Source organism: Macaca mulatta, chromosome 1 (assembly GCF_049350105.2).
Source record: "Macaca mulatta isolate MMU2019108-1 chromosome 1, T2T-MMU8v2.0, whole genome shotgun sequence".
Classification (NCBI taxonomy): domain Eukaryota; kingdom Metazoa; phylum Chordata; class Mammalia; order Primates; family Cercopithecidae; genus Macaca; species Macaca mulatta.
This window is the reverse complement of record NC_133406.1, coordinates 168728244-168756071: the sequence shown is the minus strand read 5'-3', so window position 1 is coordinate 168756071 and position 27828 is coordinate 168728244. Positions and strand designations below refer to the sequence as shown.

The following is a 27828-nucleotide window of genomic DNA, read 5'->3' as shown; positions in this document are numbered from 1 at the left end:
ATAGGAAAATATAGTTACTTGTTATAATTCCAGTATTCAATAAACAGCTTTTTAAAGTATGTAACCAAAAATTAAATTTGATTTACTAGTTCATTGCACATCATGTTGTCAAACCCCAAATTTGAAAGACTGAGGCATGGAAGCATTTATCCTGTGTATAGCAACAATTATCCAGTCACTTCCTGCCTTTTCAGTTATGTTTGTACATATCTTTGCCACTGGGGACAAATACACTGTCATGTCAGTCTAATGTGGTGGTTATGAGTACCCATTCTGCAGCCACACTGCTGGAAAGGTTAGGTAGCCTCTCAAACCTTCCACTTCCTCATCTTCAGAATGAAACGGAAAATCTCCACTTCACAGGGTCATTATAAGGATAATGTATGCAATGTTCTTAGCACAACATATCGTAGAAATACAATTCTTGCTTTTAGTCTCTTTAAAAGGCAAGGATAGTGTCTTAAAAGGCAAGAATACATTTTCTTCCCATAGATTACCTGGTTTAGTGCTTTTTATATATATTGTCAATTAGTTGGTAACTTTTGGCAGTAGTTCCCAATTATTGTGTGTTGGTGATATGCTAGATTGAATTTTTAAAATTTGCTCAAAATTCCTTCAATGTAAGTATCTTCATTTTTGGGTGAGGAAGCTGAGGCTCTGATCACATACCACTACTTAGTAGTAGAGGCAGCATTTAATTCAGTTCTAAATAAAAACTGTGCTCATTCTGCCTTGCAACTCATTGTCATTGCCTATTAGATTATTGGTAATAGACATTTGTTAGCTCAGAAATCACATGGGAAGTTCCCTTTGATCACGATATTCTGTTCTTTTATTTCCTTTTCATGCTGCTTGACGACCTGGCTTTGTCACTCTTTGGGAGCTAGAAGCCTGGCTATTCTGGCTTGTTAGACAGTGGAACAGAATGAAAGGGGAGGTTATGAAAGTGTCTTCCCTGGTGATTCTTTTGAAGGGGAAATCCAGTACCCATCCATTCAGCTTAATTTTTAGATTCATCTCTTAGCCAAATAAGGAGCTACTAAGAAATTTCTCTAAATCTTTAAAATGTTTTTCATTATAGTTAGTAATGATATTTCTCCATCTATACTGTTAAACCTGTCTTTCAACTTTTCATAGAACACTTTCTTGCAGGCATTTTGGTTACAGCATTGCTACAGATTTTGTGTGAAAGGAAATCTTGAAAACATTATTCTAGTTCTAAATAGTAATTCCAGTGGGCAGTGATTTCCTCTATTATCAAACACCTTTCAAATTCAAGGAAGTAAAACATTTGATTTCTAAGATGTGCCTAACAATGTTGTTATTGAATTATCATTATCTTGTATCTTAACTTAGCAAACTCTGTTATGGAGTGTATAAACATCTTTTGTAACCAAAGAATATGTTTTTCTCCAATACAGAATGTTGTCACCAAGTTAAAAGTGAGATGACCCTATTATCATTGGGGAGATAGAGGATTATAACGCTTTCTCATATTCAGAGTAACAGCACTATTTTTTTAAACTTAACTTCTTTGGGCAATATTTCTGCCTTTTTGATTTTGTAAAATTATTTTACATTTTTAAGGGAAAGTAATCACGGCATTGCCTCAAGTGTCACATCAGGTACATCCAAATGGCAAATGAATGTCGTTATAGTGCCCATTAGGGAACTCACTTTGATTAAAGAGGACATCCATGCCCAAGGACAGCTGCTGTCATCGGTTTCCAGGCTGCAGCAACATTCTCTCTGTGGCAGGGGATGGAGAAAGGCTTGTCCTATTGCACAAAAACACAGGCTCTCTAGATCTTTGGAGATAAATAGACTTAGCGATGCAAACAGAACATTAAATGGAAAGGCAAGCCAATAAAAACAAAATAACCTGAAGTATATCTGGGTGAATTTAAAATAAGTCCATTTCCCATTAGGCAATAAGAGAACAGAAGTTGAGGGTATTGACTCTTGTGCACTGAAATGGTATCAAACAAGGTGATTTTCCTAGTTACATGCTGACTGAGACAAGTCCACTAAGCAAGGGGTTGTCAAAGGCCAGGTCTGTATCCTCTATCCGTTCCTAGTGTTAGAAGGGCTTTATCTCAGAACAAAATAGATTCTGAAACTTAAGTTACATTTTGTTATCACAAGAGACAGTTGATAACAATCAGGGGTAGTAAAACATTTGCAATAGTTTTAAAGAAGAAATGAGAAGAAAATAGTCTCATCAGTGAGATCCAAAATCAACTCCAAAGCAAGGACTTATGAATATAAATTTTAGTTTAGCATTTAAAAAATTTGAAATTGGCCTATTTTTATATCTCATTGTTTTTCTAATTAAAAAGGCATGAAATTCATCTATTATGAACAGAATCACTCCATTAATTCAATATTCTAGTGAAATCTTAACATGTCTAATTGGCAGGAAATGTAAAGTTCAAAATTTGTGGAGGTGACAGCGGGCTAGGGATATAAAATAGCTCTCTCCCTACATTTGTTTCAGTTTCTCTAGAAAGCCAGACTAGCCTTCTTTTAATTGAACTGGAGAGGGAGGGAAAGAGAGGATGTCAGACCAATCCCAATGATAAGTGTCACATCCAATTGCCACCCTTACCAGAGGGAATAAAATTAGGTTAAGGGGACAGGTTGTGTATTTTTAAAAATTACCTGCCATGCATTTTTCCCCAAATGTCAGGTAGCAGCCTCTATTAGAGGTATACCATTAATCAAACTAATGAGAACTATGGATGTAACCATCCCTTAACAAAGACATAATGCCTCAATGGGGAAAAGAGTAGAATGGAAGAATTTTATGAAGTGGGCCTTCCGTCATAAACATTTGTGTTTGAATCACACCACAGTGGCCAAATCAGGACCTCCTGATCCTTACAACAGTTTAATGTTCCCTAACAGTGAGGGTCATAACACTGAATCAAAATCAGTTTTACTTATAGTTTAGGGGAAAAAATAACATTTGATTTGCCACAGTAAGGCATTTCAAAGCCATTCTTAATGACCTAAATCTTACTGATGATCCTTCAGGTTTTGAAGAAGCTGCTAAAGAGACAGGAAGTATTTGTAGGAAACTACGATCCTGCCAACAGTGTTAACATGGAAGCTGTCCTTGACCCGTTTCCACATATTGAAACCACTCTGAGTTCTCCTGCCTTATTGTTCAATCTAGACTAGCAGGTATGGCTAAAATCAGGATACTATGCTTCAGGCTTAATAAGAAATAAGTTTCTCACCAGCCCTTTCAAACAGCTCAGGGTGACTTCAGTAGAAGAGAGAAGTCAGATCACTAATACATGGTGACTGGCCTTGGCCCAACCCCTGGACAGAGATTGTCTTGTCTTCCTAGAAATCCTGGTGGACATCCTTAAACAGACAGGACTGCCCAGGGGGACTATCCAGGATATAGTCAAGAAAGTGCCTTCTACAGGAGTTCAGATTTGCAGACAGAAATTATTTCAGGTTTTGAACATATATATTAAAATGTTTTCTAAGTATGAGTTAATCTGAGGTCAAGCCAAATAGTGGTTTAATGTTAGGTTTAATGTTAGGAATAATAGACAATGGTTCTTTTTCAAACTAATCAGAAATTGTTCTTCATAAATAATGACTTACATCATTTTAATTGCACAGTATGCAGTCACAAGGAAACATTTCCTGTGTTAATTTCTACATAATGCTCAGAAAGTATAGCTTAATTTTTGTCTTTATTTTTGATAATTAACTATAGAATTCTATATATCTACATAGAATATATTTCATAAATAAGTGCATACATATGAAGGCATAAATAGTCATCAATATGTGCATAAATAAGAAGGCATAAATCACAATAAATGTAGTAAGTAATTAAAATTAGTATTATATCTAAAACATCATATCTTGAGATGGGTAGGAGAAGGTAAGAAAAAAGAAACAAAGCCCCACATAATGGACTCCAGGAAGACTTGTTTTCTCAGGGGAAATCAGGCTGCCCCAATTTCTTCACCAAGTATCACCAAAATTAAGTAATACTAATGAAACTAAGTACTTAGAAATAGTATTTATTGAGCACTGACAATCATGCCTTATTCTAAACATTTAACATTCAGCTCAATTTTCACAACAACTCTACAAAGAGGCACTCTTCTTATCTCCGCGTTTAAGAAAATGAGAGAACTAAGGTAGAAAGAGTAAGTTGATTCAATTCACACAGCAAAAAGGACAATTGAATCAGATCTATCTATCTGTCATCTAGCTATCTATCTATCTACCTACCTACCTACCTACATATCTACCTATTTATTTATTTTGAGATGGGTTCTTGCTGTGTCACTCATGCTGAAGTGCAATGGCACGATCACAGCTCACTGCAGCCTCAAACTCCTGGGCTCAGGGGATCCTCCCATGTCAGTCTTTCATGTAGCTGGGACTACAAGTGCACGCCATGCCACCTGGCTTTTTTTTTTCCTTTTTTACAGATGGGGGTCTCACTGTGATGTCCATGCTGGTCTCAAACTCCTAGGCTTAAGCTATTTTCCCACTACGGGCTTCCAAAGCCCTAGTATTACAGGCATGGGCCACCACCCCCAGCCAAGACCCAGATTTAAATCATGTGGTCTAACCCCAGGGCCTCTGTTATTCTCTCTCCTGCCAACCTGAAAGCCAGAAATGTTATTTTTCTCTTCCTTTCGCTAGGGCTGCCCTCTGAAGTTGAGCTGAATGGAAAGCAAGTTTCCACCCCAACCTAATCAAAATTCTGGTCATAGAGAAGTGTTTAAATCTTATTCCTTTTATAATACCAAGTACCTAGGAGTCCTATCAGCCACACCTATCTAACTCAACAAGGGGTCTTAACTACTTGCATGATTATCTCCTTTGTTCTTCAGCATTACAAATACACACACACACACACACACACAGACACAAACACACACACACATGCAGGTTATGGAAGTTAAAAGATTGCTGACATTTTCTAGGAATTGTTTTCCTGGAGAAAAAAAATGTGAGTAAATAGTAAAGCTGACTCTCTCATTCTCAGGTTTCACTGCATCCCAAACCCCTGAAGAACCCAGAAATTCCACATATGTTACTTTCTAGCTGTTCTCTCTTTTCTTTACCACCCTATATATTGTCCTAGTCCATTCAGGCTGCTATAAAAAAATGCCTTAGAATGGGTAACTTAGAAATTTATCACAATTCTGGAGCCTGGGGCGTGCAAGATCAAAGTGACAGCAGATTCTGTGCCCAGTGAGGGCCTGTTCCTCATAGACAGCGCCTTCTTGCTGCATCTTCACAGTGTGGAAGAGGCAAACAAGCTCCCTTGTGCCTCACTGAGAAAGGGGCTAATCTAAACCATGAGGGCTCTACCCTCATGACCTAACAACCTCCTAAAAGACCCATCTCTTGATGCCATTACATTTAGTATTAGGTTTCAACTCATGAATTTGCTAGGGACACAAACTTTCAGATCATAGCACATATTTAAACATTTAAGCATTGTAATGTTTTCTTCTCCCACAGTACTTACTCTCCAAAATGAATTCTTCTCTTTCCTTCCACATTACTGCTCTCTACACTACTCCAATCAAATCCCCCCATCTCCCAGTAGAGACCATTTGACTCAAGTCGGCTTTGGATATCAAGTCAGGAATATTTTACTACAATAGGGAATAAGATCTCATTTCATCCCCTCTGGTGTGTTGAGATGAACTGTTAGGACTGTTTATTGATATTTATTTAATGACAAATAGAAATTGCATATATTTACAGTATACAATATAGTGTTTTGAAATGCAGGCACACCTCATTTTATTGCCTTCCTTTCACTGCACTTTACAGATAATACATTTGCTACAAATTGAAGGTTTATGGCAATATGGTGTCCAGTGAGTCTATCAGCACCATTTTCCAACAGCATGAGCTCATTTCATGTCTCTGTGTCCCATTTTGGTAGTTCTCATAATGTTTTAAACATTTTCATAATTATTATACGTGTTATGGTGATTTGTAATCAGTGATCTTTGAAGTTACTCTTGTAATTGTTTTAATTGTTTTGGGGCACCAAAAGCAGTGCCCATGTAGGATGGCAAGCTTAATCAATGAATGTTGTCTATGTTCTGATGCTTCACTGACTGACCATTCCCGAATCTCTCTCCTCCTCAGGACTTCCTATTTCTCGAGACACAGAAATATTGAAATTAGTCCACTTAATACCCTACACTGACCTCTAAATATTCAAGTAAAAGGAAGAGTCATATGCTTTAATCAGAAACTAGATTGATTGAATCAGATTAAATAACCTTAAATCAGAAACTAGAAATGATTGAGGTTAGTGAGGAAGACATGTGTAAAGCCAAGATAGGCTGAAAGCTAGGCCTCTTGCACCAAAGAATTAATCAAGTTGTAAATGCCAAGGAAACATTCTTGAAAAAAATTAAAAGTGCTACTGAAATGAATACACAAATGATAAGAAAGCAAAACAGGCTTATTGCTGATATGAAGAAATTTTAGTGGTCTGGATAGATCAAATAGCCACAACAGTCCCTTAAGCCAAAGCCTAATCCACAGAAAGGCCCTAACCCTCATTAACTCTATGAATGCTGAGAAAGGTGAGGAAGCTACAGAGAAAAAAGTTGGAAGCTAATAGAGGTTAGTTCAAGAGGTTGGTTCAAGAAGCTGTTTCCATAACATAAAATTGCAAGGTGCAGCAGCAAGTGCTAATGTAGAAGCTGCAGCAAATTATCCAGATGAACTAAATAACATCGTTGATGGAGATGGCTACACCAAAAATCAGATATTAAATGTAGATGAAATAGCCTTATATTAGAAGATGTCACCTAGGATATTCATAGCCAGAGAGGTCAAAACCTGGCTTCTGTGCTTCAAAGGAGAAGCTGACTCTCTTGTCAGGGTCTAATGCAGCTGGTGACTTTATGTTAAAGCCAATGCCCATTTACCATTCTGAAAATCTGAGGGCCTTTAAGAATTATGTTAAATCTACACCACCTATGCTCCATAAAGGAAACAACAAAGCCTGGATGACAGCACATCTGTTTACAGTATGGTTTACTAAGTATTTAAGCCCACTGTTGAAGCCTACTGTTCAGAAATAAAATTATTTTAAAAATATTACTGCTCTTTAACAGTGTACCTGGTCACTTAAGTGCTTTGATGGACATACACAAGGGGATTAATGTTGCTTTCAGGCCTACTAACAAAACATCCTTTCTGTAGCCCATGGATCAAGGTGTAATTTCAACTTTCAAGACTTATTATTTAAGAAATACATTTCATGGCTGGGTGCGGTGACTCACACCTGTAACCCCAGCACTTTGGGAGGCCGAGGCGGGTGGATCATGTGGTTAGAGTTTCAGACTAGCCTGACCAACATGGTGAAACCCCGTCTCTACTAAAAATACAAAAATGACCTGGGTGTGGTGGTGCACACCTGTAATCCCAGCTACTCAGGTGGCTGAGGCAGGAAAATTGCTTGAATCCGGGAGGTGAAGGTTGCAGTGAGCTGAGATCGTGCCACAACACACCAGCCTGGGTGACAGAGTGAGACTCTGTCTAAAAAAAAAAATTCATAATGCTATAGCTGCCATAGACAGTGATTCCTCTGTTGGATCTGGGTAAAGGAAATTGAATACCTTCTGGAAAATATTCACCAATTTAGATATCATTAAGGGCATTCGTGATTCATGAAAGAAGGTCAAAACATTAACATTAACCAGAGTTTGGAAGTAGTTGATTCCCCCCCTCATGGATGACTTTGAGGAGTTCAAGACTTCAGTGGAGAAAGTAACTGCAGATGTGGTGCTAATTGTAAAAGTACTGGAATTCGAAGATGTGATTGAATTGCTGTAATCTCATGACAAACCTGAAAGATGAGTTTACTCTTATGGATGAATAAAGAAAATGGTTTCTTGAGATGGAATCTACCCCTGGTGTAGATCTTGAGAACACTGTTGAAATCACAGTAAATAATTTAGAGTATTACATACACTTATTTGCTAAAAATGGTACCAGAATTTGGGATTAACTCTAATTCTAAAACAATTTATATTGGCAAAATGCTATCAAATAGTATTGAATACCATAGAGAAATATGCTGTGAAAGGAGGAAGAGTCAATCTATGTGGCAAACTTCCTTGTTTTATTTTAAGAAATTACCACAGCCACCTCAACCTTCAGCAACCACCCCCCATCAACATGGAGGCAAGATCCTCCACCAGCAAAACGGTTACAATCTGATGAAGGCTCAGATGATTCTTAACATTTTTAGCAATATAGTATTTTTAAATTAAGGTGTGTACCTTTTTAAAGATACAATGGTACTACACACTTATATGCTACAATATAGTATAAATATAACTTTTATATGCACTGGTAAACCCATAAAAATGTGCCACCAATTTATTGCAATATTTACTTATTGCAGTGGTCTGGAACCAAACTGGCAATATCTCCCAAATATGCCTGTATGTATACTTTGTGGAATGTCTAAATAAACTAATTGACATATCTATTACTTACATACAATTTGTGTGTGTGTGTGTGTGTGTGTCATAAGAACATTTAAAATCTACTCTCTCTCTCTTTTTTTTTTTTCGAGATGGGTTTTTGCTCTGTCACCCAGACTGGAGTGCAGTGGTTTGATTTTAACCCACTGCAACCTCGACCTTTTGGGCTCAAGCAATCCTCCCACCTCAGCCTCCTGAGTATATGGGACTATAGGCATGAGCCCCCATGCCTGGCAAATTTTTATGTTTTTGTCAGAGATGGTGTTTTACTATGTTTCCCAGGCTGGTCTTGAGCTCCTGGGCTCAAGCAATTCTCCTTCCTCAGCCTCCCAAAGTGCTTGGATTATAGCATAAGCCACCATGCCCAGCCAAATCTACTGTCTTATCAAGAATATTTCTTAATTGTAGGGCAAAATAAACTCCTACACAACCCTTTTGGAACATTTTATGCTATACAAATTAGAATTTCTGCTAAGTTAATGAGCATGTATCAGTGTATACATGATATGTTATTCATGTATCTCATTTATTTTGGGCAGAATAATGAGAAATTATTTCTACATACTTTTGCTTTTTATTTTGTAATGCTCTTGTTTTTCTTGTTAACTTGGGAGGAACAGTTCAGTGGAAAAGATTTGGCATTACATCGTTCAGATGCTCCAATATTTAAGCAATAAAGTGTCTAGAGAATACAATCTTATTTATTATTTTGAGGTGCCATTATCTATAAAGACTCCAACACTAGTTTTTAGAAATTTCCTCAGTAAAATATGCTTAAAAATAATCCCAATCCTGAAGCACTCAGGGCAGAGACTTTTCTTGGGCACTAGGAATATAGTTTACAGTCACTTCTGATTCAGGATTTAGAAAAGGGTAGTCTCGTGGACCACGTGCCATCAAACTACCTGTATTTATCAAAATCATTCACCTCTGATGGTTTCAAGATGAGCATCTGTTTCCTATGGGCCTTTGAAAGTGCTGAGTTAGGCTCTTTGAGTAGAGAAGGAGTTTTCCTAACAGATAGCTTTGGCTATCTACATGACAGCAAAGGAACATTTTGGCAGTAAACCACACAACACAGCAGAATACCCTGGTTTGAACAAAATGTTTTTATGCAATGTGTTACCAGGGGAATTGCTTTGCATGTTGATATTACCACCCACACAAATGATCCCTGGTTTATTTCCTAACCAGATGATTTTTTTCTTCCTAATATTTTACAAATACATCCTAGGCCTACTTTCTAAATAATTTAATAAACAGTTTTGATGCCTTATACTGAACCAGGATTTTTGAGCACTGCCAGCAGGAAGTGTGCTAAAAATGCAAATTTTCTTTTAAAACTTATTTTATTTTTTAAATTATTTTTACTATAGTTATGCAAAGCACACTCATTGTATTGGGAAATAAATAACACATTTTAATTCATGTATTTCTAATTTCATTCAACACAATTCTATAAGCTCCAACTATGCACAGGGATCTTCACAATCAGCAACACATTGATCTTGTTTAGTAAAAGGGATTTTAACGCAAGGTTAGACAAGAGAAATATGGGTAATATACCATAGTAGCTGATTGAAAGAAGAGATTATGTATCATGAAGAGGGGCAAGAGAATTGTTATAGAAACTGTAGCATTTGAGTTGGATTTTAAAGTAAATTCTATTTACTTCTTTGTTTGTTCATTAAAAAATTACATAGTATAGTACACAGTTTTATAAGATAGACTCTGTATTTAAACCGTGGATTTATACTCTAAGTTTACTAATTAACAGTTTTCTGAGTTTAGACAACTCAGGTAATTCACTTCCCTTACTTGTAAAATTAAGGTAAAAATATTTCCTTTTACACAAGGTTCTTGGGAAGATATATATCCTGTTTACACATGCATTCAGGAAATAGGATAGCAAAGTATAAAGGACATAGACTTTGGAATCAGAAAATGCTATATTTGAATTATAAAGCTGTCCTTTACCATGTAGCTACTGACAAACATTTAAACTTTTTCATCTTTTAAGTGAATATAATAATTCTTACTTCCATAAATTGTTGCAAGGAGTAAATACTAGGTATAGTCCCTTAAAGAACAGGCACAAAGTCAATGCTAGATAATAAGAGATTACACTGGAGACAGACAATGGGCCTACATGTCACAGGACCTCGAAATCCAGGCAACGTAAAATGGTCTAACTCTATAGACCAGAGTTCACAAGCTGGCAGCTTGCTTTTCTTATTCTGTCAGAACTGTGTGAGAACAGTAGATACAAATATATTTTATTTGGCCCACACAGTGTCTTAAAAATTAGAAAATTTAGTATATTTTTTTCATCAAACATTAAAAAAACCCATATTTCAATATGAAAAATACGAAAACAATCAGCTATACCTAAGTACCTTGTAAACCTTATCTAGAGCCTATGCATGCCACAATCTCTAGCACTCCTGATTATCTTATTCTATTCACTTTACTTATTTTGTTACTGGCCTGGCCTTTTTAGGAACTTGAGTATGCAACATTTCCAGACAATAGACCACAACTGTTTTGCTTTGTTTTGTTTTAACAGAGAATGGTTTGTACAGATATTTTCAGGAGTATTACACCTTTGCAGTTTGCAGATTTCAATTAAAAAAAGACAAGATTGGAGGCAAGTGAAGGTTCTCAGTAATATAGATGAGGGGTAAGTAGGTTTGAAGTTAATGCAGAAATGGCCAGGAAAAAAAAGCTGATGTGAAAGTTATTCCAAAGGAATAATCAGAAGGAATCTGCTAACTGACCAGAAAAAAAAAAATGGACAAAGAGGACAAAAAAAAAAAAAAAAAAAAAGAAAGATTGGTATATCTAAAGAATGGAAAATGCACATAATAGAAACAGGACAGACCAAAATATGTCTCGAGATCACAGAGATTTAAATGTGTAGTATACCGAATTTGGATATTTCAAGTTAAAGAAATTCATAGTCATGAATCATGTGGAAAATCCATGTTGACCCTCAGAAATATTTGCAGATTCTAATCAGTGACAATAAACTGTGAATTTTCAGGGAAAGGATTGGAATATTATATTAATATAGCTATTTGTATAATTTCAGAGCTTGGTTAAGAGTATATCCTCAGTAAGTGTTTATTGAATTAAATTACAGGGAATATGCATAAGTTTTTATCAATCTTGAGAAAGTTGGTATATTTTTATAGATGCTACTCATAATTTGTTATAACTAAAAGGTAATAATTTGCCATTTTCAAATGTACAGCATAATAAATTTTCAGATACAACTGTGTTCTTGTTAATTATTCCATGTAAAGAGATGACATATAGGATTTAATGTGACATTGCTTAATAATTAGGTGATTTATAAGCTATGTTTAGAAGTTCATTAAAATATGTATGTTAGTGTTGACATTTTTACAAAGACAATTGTGTCCAGTATAATGGAGCAGAATTCTTCCAAATCATGGCTTTGTCTTGAAAAATGCCATGAGCTATGTAGCACACTGAGGATTTGCTTCATTCAGAGTAGTTTAAAAAGGCAGAAATTAGAGACTCTCACTAGAGAAAATTGAGACTAACTGGATGTATATTGATTCTCTTTCATTCATCCTTCCGTGACTATGAATTTGCAGGCTTTCTGTCCACAATAGACAGATCCAGAAAGGGTCAAGAGACAGTGGAAGAAAGCAGCCATTAAGTTTTTGTTATCATAAAGTTTCTGATATTTATTTACAAAATTTTCAAAAGTTGTTTGTGCTGTTATTTGGGCAGGATTACATTTATAAAGCGGTTCTCACTTTGGTTATTAGCATTGCTCGACGTCTGTTTTAATACGAATGTGTTTAGTTCAGAGCAAAATGGATCAATTATGAAATGTGCAAAACAAATTATTAGGCTTGAGTCGAAACTGATTGTTTTCAGCCCTCAGCACAAAGAGCAGAATAATTTCCAGGTGAGATGTTGTTGATTCTATATTCTTGTTTGTTGAGGATTTGATTTTTATTAAGCATGTTTCATTTAAAAATTTAATCTACTGTCATGTATCTTTACTTTTACACATTTTGTTTGTTTTGCTTTGCCCTATACCTTGCCAACTAGGCAAACTCCTACTCATCCATTAGAACCTGTCTCAGGCCCTACCTTCTCTTTGAAACTTTCCTTAAATCCTCTTCCATCAGAATATTTTGGGTACTTTTCACATACTTCTATTTCTACATTTAGAACACTGACTGTAAATTACTTCCCCTGTGAGCTCTCAAATTACTTCCCCTACCTGTGTGCTCTTATACTTCGGGCCCCAATTACATTAATCTCTATATATTCCCAGAATCTAGTACAGTGCCTAAAATACAGTAGGTCCTCAATAAATAAATTTTAAGTAAATTAGTGAATAAATAAAAATGTATTTTTGCACCCCACATCTAATATAGCACCTGATATTTAGAAGAGATTTTAAAAAAATAAACAGATGAACTCAATACTGTAAATCAATTGGACAGCCAAAAGGCGATGATAATTATAACTGTATTAGTGCACTCTGATGCTGCTATGAAGAAATATTTGCGACTGGGTGATTTATAAAGAGGTTGAATTGACCCACAGTTCCACACTGCTGGGGGCGCGGCCTCAGGAAACTTGCAATCACAGAAGGCAAAGGAGAAGCAGGCACCTTCTTCACAAGGCAGTAGGACAGAGAGAGAATCACTGCTGAGCAAAGGGGGAAGAGTCCCTTATAAAACCATTAGATCCTGCGAGATCTCACTCACTATCACGAGAACACCATGGAGGTAACCGCCCCCATGATTCAATTACCTTCCACCAGGTCCTTCCCAGGACACATGGGGATTATGGGAACTAGAATTCAAGATGAGATTTGGGTGAGGACACAGCCAAACAGTATCAATAATCTTAGGTATCGAAACAATGTCCATCCATACCAAGACTCAAGCAATTGTGGGACATTCTGTAACAGCACAAGGTCAACTATATAAGTCTCTGAGTTCACCTTTTTGTTGACCTGTGAGTTTTGATGCTTGAATTTAAGATCCTCTACACTTCTTATCCTTAAATACTCCCCAGTGAGTATAAAGTTTAGACATGTAGAAGTTCTATAAATCACTTTCATTGCCCAAAGTCCCTCTAGAAAAATCTAACTCTGTTGTATATTTCCCCATAAGCAGTCTGTCAGGTCAAACTGCAACCCATTTTATTTTCTTTCAATAAACTCAAATCCCTGACCTGCCAAGTTCCTTGTAAGGAAATGTGGCAATTAGAAAGCAAAACAACTTTTATTCAATCGATATGCATTTGCTGACAAATAACTATGTATAATCTACGGTTTTCCCTGATGAACCATGAGGAAACTTCTTTTTTTTTTCACCAGTGAGGTTATTTGGAAAACCCTTAACAATTTTTTTCTTACAAAACGGAATAAATGAATCCGAAGTCTCCCTTCGTCCTAGGAGAAAAGCAGTTGATTTATGAAGCGGAAATAGGCAACTCAACTCTGGAGGAGGCTGCCATAGCCATTTAACCTCTAGAAGAAAAATAGGAAGTCCTTTATAGGACATGTACATTGGCATTTTGAAGATGTTGAAAAATTAATTGAAAAAGAGGTTTCATATCGAGACCTGGAAAGTATTGAGAACAATAAGCTTATTATTTTGATTATGCTTAATTATTTTTATGGTACAGTAACCATAGCTTTGAATTATGCATTCTTAACAGTCTTAAAATTAATAATGTTCTGTTGAATTTGCATTATACTTTTCTTTTAAGGTGCTCAAAGCATTTTAGAGGATATTTATGTCACCATGAAAAAAAAATCATTGTTTTAATAGATGATTTGGGTGGCAATAAGGTAAAATTATTTCTATTAGCAAAGGTTGAATTTAGAAAAAAATATATTCTGAGCACCTTATGTTGGAATTTGTTAGAAATTTCAGACTTAAATATATAATTACGGACCGTGATTGTAGTAAGCATACAAATAATTGCATTATAATCTACAGCCGTACCACACCACTCCTCTTGCCTGCCCTCAAAAATGCTTTCTTACAGTTCTGTGTCTCAGCATACTTTATTTGCTATGTAGCCTTCACTTCTTAATACCACTCCCATGAGCCCTTCTGACTGAGATCAAGATTGGGGCAGGAAAAAATGTAGATATTTATTAAGGGTCTACATTCAAAATATGGAGGCCAAAATAATTAGTGAAAAATAGTGTCTGTTTTCAAGGAGTAGATGGTCTACTGAGAGGACAGTCATCTACCCAAATAAGGGCCCTACCAGTCGATAGATACGTAAGGAAATATAAGTTTATAAGGAGCCATCTGTACAGAATTGATAAATTATGAGAGGCAGACTCTGCTTAAGGAGGTGCCATAAAGGAAATCTTCATGAAGGAGTCAGTTATCCTATGAGTAAGCACATGATGGCAGATGGAAGTGTTATACCATTTACTTATTTATCCATTAATTTCATCCATTTTATTTATTCATTTATTTAACAAACATGTGTTCTCTGTTGTGTGTCAGACACAGTGACTAGAAAGATATAATTCCTTGTTTAAAGGAATTGCAGTCTAATATACCTCACAATATGGAAACACAGAGGATTTTCATCTAACAGCTCTTGGCATAGGTAGGAGAATGTTTTGAACAGGAAGTGAAGCAATAGTGAGATAAACAGAATTCCAGCGTTATTACAAATGTCATCTGTCTACCCATCCATTTATTCTTTTGTCCATGTTAACATTTATTGTCTGTCATTATGCTAATTGTTGCATAAAAATACTCTACAAACCCCCAAGTTCTAGCTCAAATTTCAGCTGCTCTATGAAACATTCAGGATCTAAGGAAACCCTTACTGCCATATGAATTATTTTCTTTTTTAACAGTGTCAACCTCACTAGGATCTGCTGGCATGCGGTTCACATTATCATGAGTTAACTCAAGATATATATGCTTTCATGTATCGTGTTTATGTTATAATAGAAGAAGCAAAGGACTTTGGTGTTCAAAGAGATGTATTTCCTTTCTCATTCCTGTATTTGCAGGCCCTTTCAGCTTGGGCAGGTGTCCCAGACTTAGTTCCCTTGTATGTAAAATGTAAAGAGCAAATGATATCGCACTGGGATGACTTGCAAACAGGAAATCATACTGAAAATGACAGTGGTTAGTGATTCTTTCCATCCAACTTCTGAGTGACTCTAAAAGTCTAATGTTGAATTTGAATACAATATAGATTTCATTGATGTGAAAGATAACATGAGAATTGGGAAGATTCCTATGTTAGCACTCAAAACAACTACACTGTAATGTTGGTTCCAAAAGTGTTTATCACTGTTTGTTGTAATTTTTCTGAGCCACCCGTTTCTCACCTGAAAAATCTGACCCGTGAACAGGCCGAGCACTATGGCTCATGCCTGTATTCCTAGCACTTTGGGAAGCCAAGGCAGGAGGAGTGCTTGAGCTCAGGAGTTTGAGACCAACCTGAGCAATATGGTGAAATCCCATCTCTACAAAAAAATACAAAAAAATGTAGCTGGGCTTGGTGGCACACACCGTAGTCCCAGCTACTTGAGGGTCTGAAGTGGGAAGATCATTTGAGCCCAGGAAGTCAGGTTGCAGTGAGCCAAGATCACACCACTGCATTCCAGCCTAGGTGACAAAGTGAGATCCTGTTTAAAAAAAAAAAAAAAAAAATTGAACCACAATCCTCCTTGGATTCATAAGAGAATGTATGTGAAAAATGCGTCATCAATAATAAAGCTCTATAGAAATATATGGTGCTGTTATTATCTTTTGACTATGATACATTAATTCTATTTAGCTTGGCTTCAACAAAATATACATTTTCTTTCTATCTCAAATATTATATAAATTCTATACAACCCTACAATTTCTAGAGAATCTGATGGGGATTTTTTTTGAAAGACTTGCTATAGAAAGCCTTTCTTCTTTCCTTTTTGCAAAGCTAAAGAATCTTGCACGATTTCCTTTCCCTGGGGATATTCTCCAGGGCATTCAATTTGGCAGGCTTCACTTTTCTTTTCAACTCTCTAACACCAAGTGTTGTAATTTGGCTTTCACTTTCTTCTACCCTAATTTCCATTTTCCTAAACATATTTTCCCTGGTGTTCTATTGAAGCGGTGATCATCACTGGTCACTCTCTGCAACAACACAAACACATTTTTGACTACTTCATCCTTTGGGTTTATAGCCTAGAGAGCTACTATTGAGACAGCCTTCTCCTACACTTATCCAAAGCTCACAGTGAAATATGCTGTTCTCATTTTTGTTCTTCTTTTTAAATATTCCTTTCTAAAACTCAGATCTCTATCATTCAGAATGCTGTTTCTAGCTATTCTTGCAGGTAAGTTTTAAAAGCCACTGTGGCTTTTGCATTAGATTAAACAGACTGCCTACAAAACAATGCATTTGTGTAGCCATCTCTGAACTCATCATGTAAAACCTGAACTTCATGGGTTTTAATGGGAAATTATTACAGTGGAACCTTGCTAATTCATGATAGTGATGGAGAGTCCTATTTTAAATTGCCAAATTTCTCAGTGATAATTGAAGAAATGTAAAGAGAATCTAAAAGAACTTAGCTGACATTTTCCCCCTTTTTCAGACTTCCTACTTATTCTCAATGGGATGTCAAATGCAGGCTCCTTATGGAAAACAAATGAACAAACAAAAACATATTTAAATCTTAATTACTAAATACCTAATGGCTCTCCCGGCAAACGGTTATTAGGTAACAGTTATATAACACAAATATACTTTCAAGAAAATAAAAAAAAAATATTTTGTTACATTTCAAAATATCATTTAATTGCCCTAAACTAAATACAAGCAGTATTTAAGATCAGCCCTCTATTACAATTTTTGTGGGTTTTTAAAACCAAAAACTGTACCTAAATACAGCATTCCCCACCAATGCTGCTCCTATTTTCCAAGTCCCCATTATCTCATGTCTGGTTCCCTATAACTCTTACTAGAAGGCCGTTCCTCCCGGATTTTGGCTTTGTTCCCCATTGGTGTGTTATGAAATCAACAGTGGAAGAAAATCCTATTAAATCATATGGCCTATGTCACTTAATCATCACCCTCCAATGGATTCCCAACTCACTTAGAATACAAATCAAAAACTTCTGATGGCCTGCAAGGCCCTGTATGACTTCTTGATACCTCTTGCCCTCATTCTTTGATCTCCTACTTCTCTCTTCCTCACTCTTCTCCAGGACTTTGGTCTCTCGGTAGTTTCCAGAACATTCTGAGCCTGTGCCTATCTCAAAGCCTGGAAACTTGTTGTTCTGCTGGTCTAGTATGTTCTTTCCTTAAACGCTGCATGGCTTGCTCTCTCACCACCTCTGTGCTTTACACAAAAGTTAATTTCTCAATCAATTGTCCTCTGGCCATTCTTTCTAAAACACATCCTAGTCCTTTTCTACTTCCTGCATTTACTTTTATTCATACTAATTTCTAGCATCTAACCCAGAAGTCTGCAGACTTTTTCTGGACAGACACACACTATAGAATTTTGGTTGCAACTGCTCTGCCACTGTAGGGCTTTAGGTAAAGCTAATTTATCTAATTTAGGTAAAGCCATTGTAGGGCTTTAGGTAGGGCTGCCATTGTAGCACTAAAGCAGCCATAGACAATAGATAAATGAAAGAACATGACGGTGTTCCGATAATACTTTGTTTAAAAAAGCAAACAGTAGGGTAAATTCGGCCTACAGACTGAATTTGCCGCCCCTAGATCCAACATATTATGCATTTTACTTATTTTACCTCCTATCAGCTTCTTGCCACATTTGGGGATGTCAGCTCCACTATGACAAGGGTTTTTAGTTCACTGCTTTATCACCACTGTCCATAACCATACCTGGAACACAGAAGACGCTCAACAAAATTTTATTTAATTGTTCAGTAAAAATTTTTTATTCATCCATCTAAATATCAAATTAACAGTTCCTGAATGAGGACAGTAGCATTAGAGAACCTCTCATTGCACCTCAGAGAGAGTGAGAACTTCTCTTGGAGAATAACCCAAAGACCATCTGCCATACTCATAATGATTAATAAAAGAAGAAGAGCTGCCAAAAGTCTATTTCCAGATCCCTACTGCTCTGCAAATTCTTGCAATATGACTGAGCATTCCATTCCAAATTCTGCCAATCCAGGTGATACGTGACCCTGTTATCCTTACAAACGCACCAAGAAACTCATAGTTTTATGGTATATGTATTCTTGTGTGACTGGTGCAGGGCAGTCAAAATTCTCATCATTAAAAGAAAAAAAAAACACTGTTCACAAAAGGGGAGTTTGTAAGAGACAATATACGCTTGCTTGCTTGTTTTATAGCATTTCTGAAAACATGACTGTGCAAATAACCTTACAAGGTAGGAGAGATCATTTCACAGCACAGCCATACTTTTTATTACTATCTTTTTACAGTGTGTTTTTCAGCAATCTATTCACAATCGTTGCCCAGTAGATCCTGTGAATCAGTCGATATTGTCCAAATATAGTGGGAGGTCATTTTTAGACCACTTTATGTTTTAGGAAACTATAATCCAAATTTATTGTGTGTTTCATTACAGTGATTCTGTAACTCCAAAGTCAAATAAAATTATGTTTGAAAAATCATTATATTAGAAGTCAGATTATCACAAAATACAATGATAGATAGGAAGACTTACTTTAAATTTACTGTGTGTAAAACAATGAGCTTAGTTTGCTGGGGCTGATAAATACTAAAAGCAAAACAATATGAAGCTTAAATCCCATTCTTAAGGAATTACAGAAGGATAAGTTTTAGAGTTAAAAAGTCTTTAGAGATTTAAATTACATCTCATCTCTTATGTACAGATGAAAAAATAAATCCTTAACCAGAAAGGATAAGCAATTTCCCAAGTCATAAAGCATTTCTATGGTCGGGAATAGTGAACATATGGCCATGAAAAAATTGGAGATTATTTTTATAGAATAGCATATCTACATAATCAAGTTAAAATAGTATAATTGGGCATCCAATGAAACCAGCAGTGAGAAGAGGCCATTGAGATGACAATTACTAGTTTGCTAACAATTAAAAGCTAAGAAGTTACTCTCTTTTAACTACTGCTTATTTTCATCTCACCATAGGGAAACAGTGATTACCTGTAAACGATAGAATATTTTATTGGATTTGTATATTGAGAATAGTGTTTCAGATCACAGTCTCTGGAGCTAGCAGCCTGGCTTTGCATCACATCTAATAACTGTATGATCTTGGGCAAGTTCCTTCATCTCTTTGTGACTCATACAAAATGTGAATAATGATGGCACCTACCTCCTGGAGTTGCCATGAGAAGTAAATGTAAAACACTTAGAAGAGTGACTGGCATACAGTAAACAACATACACTATTATTACAGTCTAAGATAGGTGGACTGCACATCTCTTTGGAAGAGTTCAGAGTACTTCTGTACTTTTTCCCTAGGGATAGTTTTGGTCTCTTCCATGGGAAAGGCTAGGGGATATTGAAGTGCCTATATGCACTGCAAACAACTAAGACTAGAATAAGATTCCTAGACTCTGTAAACATCTAAGACTAGAATAAGATTCCTAGACCCAAAATGCAGTTGTCTTCAGACTTATTTCTTTCTCTTGCAGCCTCTTCAACACCAAAGAATGCAGGAGAAATAAATCTGCATGCATCTCCAGCCTTGGTTTCATTAGCACAATTCAGTAAGTAATGAAAAAGGAATAACTTGTGCTAAGAAAGATGGCTAACCTTTATAAATAAACTGATTATTTGCAAGCATAAAATGAAATTAATTTTGGATTATTACAGGGGAGACATGAGTAAACTACAGTTATTAGGAGCATAATGCAGTCACATTAATTCAAGTTAGTGAGTAATTATGACTGTTTCCATTTTTCTTTTTAACCATTTAAGAGGTCTTACTCAACACAGTAGAACAGAGTGAAACAGATTTCACTCTATGAAAAGAAAAACCATGTATTTAAATGAGGTGACCCCTGCCAGGAGACATTTATTAAAAAAAAAAAACCCACCATCTCTTTGAGGACATTATGTACTTTTTGCACACACAGGAGTGAAAATCTGAAGAAATAATTTCATTGTTTGTGACAGAAGACACAATATTTCTTAATATGTTAGATAATTTTTTTTTACATTTTTTGTGTATTTTTCTTAAATTATGTGTAATCCATATTGTTTTGCTTTTTTTCCAATGTGAATAATAATCATGTTTCTGAATGCTTATTATGGGGAGATCTTCGTATCATTAAAAACAAACTCTTTAATCTTCACAACATGCTGGCAAATTTATTAGAAGAGGAAATTTGAACAAAAAGAAATTAAGGACATAATGAAAAAGGGGCAACAAAGGGAAGGGAACTTAGGTTTTCTGACCCCATAGCTGACACTCCTAACACTTTGTATTACAAAGCTGTTCTCAAGTTATCATCCCATTGCCATTTCTAATAATGTCATCATTCTCCCATTTTCCAAACATCATGAGATAACTACCTCACTCACTCCCTGTTTCCCGAGATATCTCTTACCCAAATCTGTTCTGGACTATTAGATATTACAAAAACATCATAATTGCTTCCTGAGGTAAATCTTGGCATTGCTTGTAAGTTCCTTTACTCTGCATTTGTATTAAGGAGTTGGTGGCTTTCCTCTCCATTCTGTGTATTGTCTCTTACTCTCGATTTTATTGCATCAAAATTAATTTACTGATATAATTCTCTGGCTCTAAAGGAGGAGTATATCTTTCCGAGTGCAATGCTGGGCACATCACATGCCATCAAAAATATATTTGAGGGCTAATATCCAGAATCTACAGGGGACTTAAACAAATTTATAACAAAAAACAAACAACTCCATTAAGAAGTGGACAAATGCATGAACAGACGCTTCTCAAAAGAAGACATTCATGCAGCCAACACACATATGAAAAGAAGGTTAATATTACTGATCATTAGAAAAATGCAAATCAAAACCACAATGAGATATTATCTCACACCAGTCAGAATGCTGATTATTAAAAAGTCAAGAAACAACAGGTGCTGGTGAGGTTGCAAAGAAAAAGGAATGCTTTTACGCTGTTGGTGGGAATGTGAATTAGTTCGACCATTGTGGAAGAGAGTGTGGTGATTCTTGAAAGGTCTAGGAGCAGAAATACCATTCATTCCAGCCACCTCACTACTGCATATATACCCAGAGGAATAGGAATCATTCTGTTATAAAGATACATACATGCATATGTTCATTGCAGCATTATTCACAGCAGCAAAGACATAGAATCACTCCAAATGCCCATCAATGATAGACTGGATAAAGAAAACTTGGTACATATACACCATGGAATACTATGCAACCACAAAAAGGAACAAGATCATGTCCTCTGCAGGGATATGGATGGAGCTGGAAGCCATTATTGTCAGCAAAGTAACACAGGAACAGAAGACCAAACACTACATGTCCTCATATAAGTGGGAGATGACTGATGAGAACCCGTGGACACAGGGAGGGGAACAACACACACTGGCACCTACTGGGGGAGTCATGGGAAGGAAGAACATCAGGAAGAATAGCTAATGGATGCTGGGTTTAATACCTAGGTGATGGGTTGATCTGTGCACCAAACCACCATGGCACGTGTTTACCTATGTAACAAAACCGCACATCCTGAATATGTACCCTGGAACTTTAAATAAAAGTTGAAGAAAAAAAGTATGTGAATACATAAGTAATTAAAAGAGTTAATAGTGGACACACTTCTCTTTGTTTCAATTAGCTTTCCTACACACAGTTATTAAGTTTCAAAAGCAGATGGCTCCTCCTCATTTGGGAATAGAAAGTACCAGTGTTCCTGAGCCCCTTAGGGAATATAACTTTGAGTGGTCTGGCAACCACCCAAAGTGTTGATTATACATAATAAAGAAGTGGACTGTCCCTTATTAATAGGATATTAAAATATCATTTCTTAACATTTAGTAGGTGTTAATTAGTTTATACATATTATCTTATTGAATCTTTCCACAACATTTTAAGTTGGTATTTTTTCATGCTTTATAGATTTAAAAAAACTGAAGCTTACCAAAGTAAGCAAATTGCCCAAAGTCACACATCAGAATTCATGTACTATGTCATATCTCTGTGACTAGAAAATTTGTTTAGGTGGCAGTAAATTATATTTTCTCCCTTAGAGATGATAGGCACTACTCATTGGTGAATCCCCCACATGGTTGTCAGGGGACTATCTTAGGGAGAGATCGCCTGGGTCCACAGGTTTCATGGTATCACCTCTTGGTGTCACTCATGCTAAGTGATCTGCAGTTGCTAAGACTGTCCAGCTTATTCCACTGTGGAGCACACAGGCATGCAGTTCTTGGTCACTGATGAACCCTGCAAGGAAGGTTTGTCCTGATCCCCACTGAATCTCAACAATGTCCCACGGTCTGAATGGTCTAGCAGTGGCTAGAGTTTAAACTTAATAATAGCATGTGTAATTTACTGGCTTTCACTGCAATCTGATTACACCTAAAAATTAGAAGGTCGTCAGAGAAAAACAAGAAAATAAATTTCTCTGTAAGAGAATTGTGACTAAAGTAATTTTTTCGGATACATTGATAAATGTTGTATAGTAGGTGAAAAGGTGGCAGATGGCATTTTTTATATCCTTAATTTATTGACATTAAGGGCCCTGCAGCCTTCAAAGCACCTTCATCTGACAGAAATTAAACAAAATTCCAAAGAAAAGGGCAACACAAGGCAGGAGCTATTTCCAGGGCCAAAATAGAACAGGAACCACAACAATAGACAGAAAAATCCTTCCAATAAGTGCACAATAAATAAAACATCAAAAACACAAACAGAAGAACTCAATTAAAGCAGAAAAGTTTTCAGTCTTCTCCTGAAGGACATAAATATTATTATTCATTATTTATACAATGCTCTAGATGCACATGGCTTTATATAGCAGGTTGAATATCATATGAGAAACAAAAAACAGTGTCCTTTCAGGTTTCTGATTTAGGCATAAATGGAGAAGAAAGGGAATGTATAGGCGATTTTGAAAGAAGAGAGGTACACACTAAGAACAGTTCAGTGAGGCATTTTTTTAGAGAAGACAGTTTCTAACAAGTTTTTCAATGAAAAGAAGTTCAAGGTTAGATCACATGCTGATTAAAATACAGAAATCAGTGGTAAGGATAAAATGATTAGAGCTTTCCAGTGGCCTCCTGATTGCCATCTTACTTATTTAACTATAAAGTAGATCACATCTGAAATATTTTCTTAGCCATACCTGAAGGCCTTCAGTAGAGCTTTTCTAACAATTGTGTAAGCACCTAATTCTCTGTAAAAAATTATATTTGGTTAGGTACATGCACACATATGTATATTGAAGCACTATTCACAACAGCAAAGACTTAGAACCAGCCCCCAGTGCCCATCAATGATAGACTGGATAAAGAAAATGTGGCACTTATACACCGTGGAATACTATGCAGTCATAAAAAAGGATGAGTTCATGTCCTTTGCAGGGACATGGATGAAGCTGGAAACCATCATTCTCAACAAACTAACACAGGAACAAAAAACCAAACACTGCATGTTCTCACTCATAAGTGGGAGCTGAACAATGAGAACACATGGACATAGGGAGGGGAACATCACACACTGGGGCCTGTCAGGGAGTGGGGGGCTAAGGGAGGGATAGCATTAAGAGAAATATCTAATGTAGATGACAGGTTGATGGGTGCAGCAAACCACCATGGCACGTGTATACTTATGTAACAAACCTGTACCTTCTGCACATGTATCCCAGAACTTAAGTATATAAAAAAAAGAGTAGAATACCATTGAATTCTATGAATATCATATTAATATTTTATGTATGCTTTTCTTGTTTCCAATTTGTGACTCACACATGGCAATAAAGAACTATCCTTGCTAATAAAAAAAAATCTATTTGTATTTAAAATACCTTGAGTGGGTTCTGTTTCCTGTATTAAAAAAAGACATATACATCTTAGACATGTCTTATGAATAGCATTATTATAGTCCATTGTTCTTCTGTGTTGATTGTGTTATTTTCAAAATGCCAACATTTAAAGTATACTATAATTTTCCCAATTCTGGTTTGAAACACCTTCCCTTTCAACCATATGAACAAACACACAAAAAAAGTCTGTAACAACAGACACCTTTCCCTTTACTTAAAGGAAAGGACAATGAGGAAAGAAAAGAGGCAAGTAAAATGTCCATAGTACTCTTTCATGGGTTACAAAAAAAATCTACCTGAATAATTTAAAAATCTCTAATTGAATAATTACAACTAAGAAACACAAGAAGAACAGTAAAATATCTCCTAAGTAGACCATTAGCAATTTAGAAAAAGAAATTCTGGTTTCAGAGGAAGTATTGGAATTGTTTTTGACATGATGTTCCATAACATATCATATTAATCCATTATAATGTCAGTAAGAATAGGCTATTCAAAACATAATGAAGACCAGACACTTTCCCAACCATTTAATTCTTTTAGTTTCAATATTCAAAAAATGATAAAAGGCAATAGCTATTGTGAATAATGTAAGCTGTACTTTAAATAATGACATAAATATCTGACCCTACAAAGTTTTTCACATTTTAATTAAAATGACTGTGATATTAAATTGTTTCAGCAAAAATTTTTCCCAATATTTTGATCCTTTAAACATGCTACTGTGTAGTAATTCCATCAAAATTACTGGTAGTTATAGATTCTTTCTGAGAGGACAGGGTAACTTTTATGTTTAGCTTGTAGTTGGTTTTATGGTCAATAAATAATATTTATAAGGGAAAACCTAGCATATATTAACAGCTGTGTATGTTTTATAAATAAATGTGGTAAGAAGTGATAGTATAATGTGATGCTCTCTGAATTCAGTGTGAGAAGATAAGAAAGGTTCTATGCCAAGATCTATGAATTTATTAAGTTATTTAACCTCTCCAAACTGCAGTTTTTATCTCTGAAAAGTGGGAATATCCTTACTTCCTTTTTGTTATTGTGATTAAATGCAACAGTGTAGAATAATGTAATTTGTGAGGCATAAAGATTATCATATAAGTACGAATATTATTGCGCCTTGGAAAGGGAAATTACTGAAAAGAAAGATACATTATCCTGGTCGGGTACTCTGGCTCATGCCTGTAATCCCAGCACTTTGGGAGGCCGAGGCGGGCGGATCACTTGAGGTCAAGAGTTTGAGACTTGAGGTCAGGAGTTTGAAACCAGCCTGGTCAACATGGTGAAACTCCATCTCTACTAAAAATACAAAAATTAGCCGGGTGTGGTGGCCCATGCCTATAATCCCAGCTACTCAGGAGGCTGAGGCAGAAGAATTGCTTGAACCCAGGAGGCAGAGGTTGCAGTGAGCCAAGATTATGCCACTGAACCACCACCCTGGGCAAAAGAGTGAGACTCTATCTCAAAAAAACAAAACAAAACAAAAAAAATGAAAAAATAGATACATTATCCCCTTTATGAGGGAGAGATACTGGAATGGATAGCATTAACCTAAATTGTTTCATTATTATGCTGTGTAGCAAATAATGGAGGAATTAGGGTTGTTTATGTTACAGAAATAAATACTAAAAAGGTAATTAATAGCTGTTCTATAATATTTGAAAATTTGGTCAAATTGAATAAGGGGTAAGCTTCTTTTTTGGTGTTTGAGAGAATGATACGTCAACTAAGACTGTCATGATTATAACTATGAAATAGATTCCTGACCAAAATCAAATACAAAATTTAAAAATCTGACCAATATCAGAAATGTCAAAAATCCAAAATATTGTATGTATATTATTAATTAACTGGCTCAAACACCTCTACAATATTTATTTTCTATGAAGTAACTAGGTATTCTTTGCCTAGTCCTTTACTTCATAATGTCATTTTCTATAGAAAGAAAATAAAGACTTTGTTCCATTTTCTCTTAGCAACACTGTTCAAATTTAATTTTATTATTATTAGTTTTGGAAAATATATTACTGCACACCAACTTATTATTGATTTTGTCCAGAAACTATTATAGGATTATTATCAATTTTTGAAAAAGCTCTATTAATTTACTATCAGATATGACCTGTTGGATATCAAGTCTTTACTCTTTGAATTGAGGACACCATTAAACAATTTGTGGTCAATGTCTTCCTTTTAGTGGCACATACATGTTTTATATAATATTTGTCAAAGTCAGTATACCATGTCTAATCAGAAAGAAATATAAATCTCTCTGGTGTGTTTTTTAAATCTGCTACTCCTCATTACTTAGCATAATATTCCTGGAAAATATTCCCTTGGCAATAACTGAAAGTAACTACTATACATGGAAACAACTGAATTACATTTAAAAATCCCACTAAACCTCAATCAAATGAATCCTCAAATCAGTTTCCTTTTAAGTGGCCACTCCAATATCTTCTAACACAAGGGAAAGGGTAGAAAGAAAGAGCCATCTTAAACACTGGAGGTAACATACCTTACCTTAAATTAGATAGATAGATGACAGATAGATAGATAGATAGATAGATAGATAGATAGATAGATAGATAGAGAATACATACATATATACATACATGGATTCATATTCATATAAATGCTTTGCTAAAGTCACTTCCAGGAACTTGCAAGCTGTTCATACAAAAAGGGGCCTCTGAAGCTTAACTTTAATTACTTCATGGAAAATGCACTTTCTGTTACCAACTACCTTTCTAGGTATGTTCTAACATCTTAGTCATACCAAACTGCTTCTAGTATATTGAGAGCTATATCCTATTTCTGAAACACTCTTCTACTCCTTCCTCTCGCTCACATCTGCACTTTATATTTCTTCTTTCCTTTCTCACTGACCTAATATTCTCTCTCCCCGTCCCACTTCCCACCTTCTCCCTCTCGCCACTTTCCCTGTGAATACCCCTTACCCCCAATATGTATGTACATACTGGAAGACAGGCCCTTTGTAAGGCTCCTTCCTCTTCAACCTCCATGATTTACAATGACCTCAATTTCTCTTAGGAATAGATAATCAATTCCAAATCCTAGTTAGGAACACCTCCTCCCGAGTGCTCTCAAACATGCTCTGTGTTCACTACGCTACAACAAAAATTATAATTTGTTTATCTGCATCTTTTACCTATTTATTTTCTATGAAGGCAGAATCCTTTCATGACTTATTCATAGATTAATATTCAGTATCAAGTATCTGGATTAAATCTGTTGTTAGGTAAATATTTGGTAAATG

The 27828-nt window shown here is 35.8% G+C and overlaps 1 protein-coding gene and 1 long non-coding RNA gene across 2 annotated transcripts in view; one reads left to right on the top strand and one right to left on the bottom strand.

Moving 5' to 3' along the window:
- Nucleotides 1–27828, bottom strand: part of NEGR1 (neuronal growth regulator 1) — an 885521-nt gene that overhangs the window by 446707 nt on the left and 410986 nt on the right.
- The window catches only part of LOC144332851 (uncharacterized), an 82672-nt gene that overhangs the window by 54048 nt on the left and 796 nt on the right, over nucleotides 1–27828 (top strand). Inside the window, exon 2 of the long non-coding RNA XR_013401042.1 lies at nucleotides 20173–20247. This is a non-coding gene — a long non-coding RNA (uncharacterized LOC144332851). The remainder of the gene's footprint in view (nucleotides 1–20172; nucleotides 20248–27828) is intronic.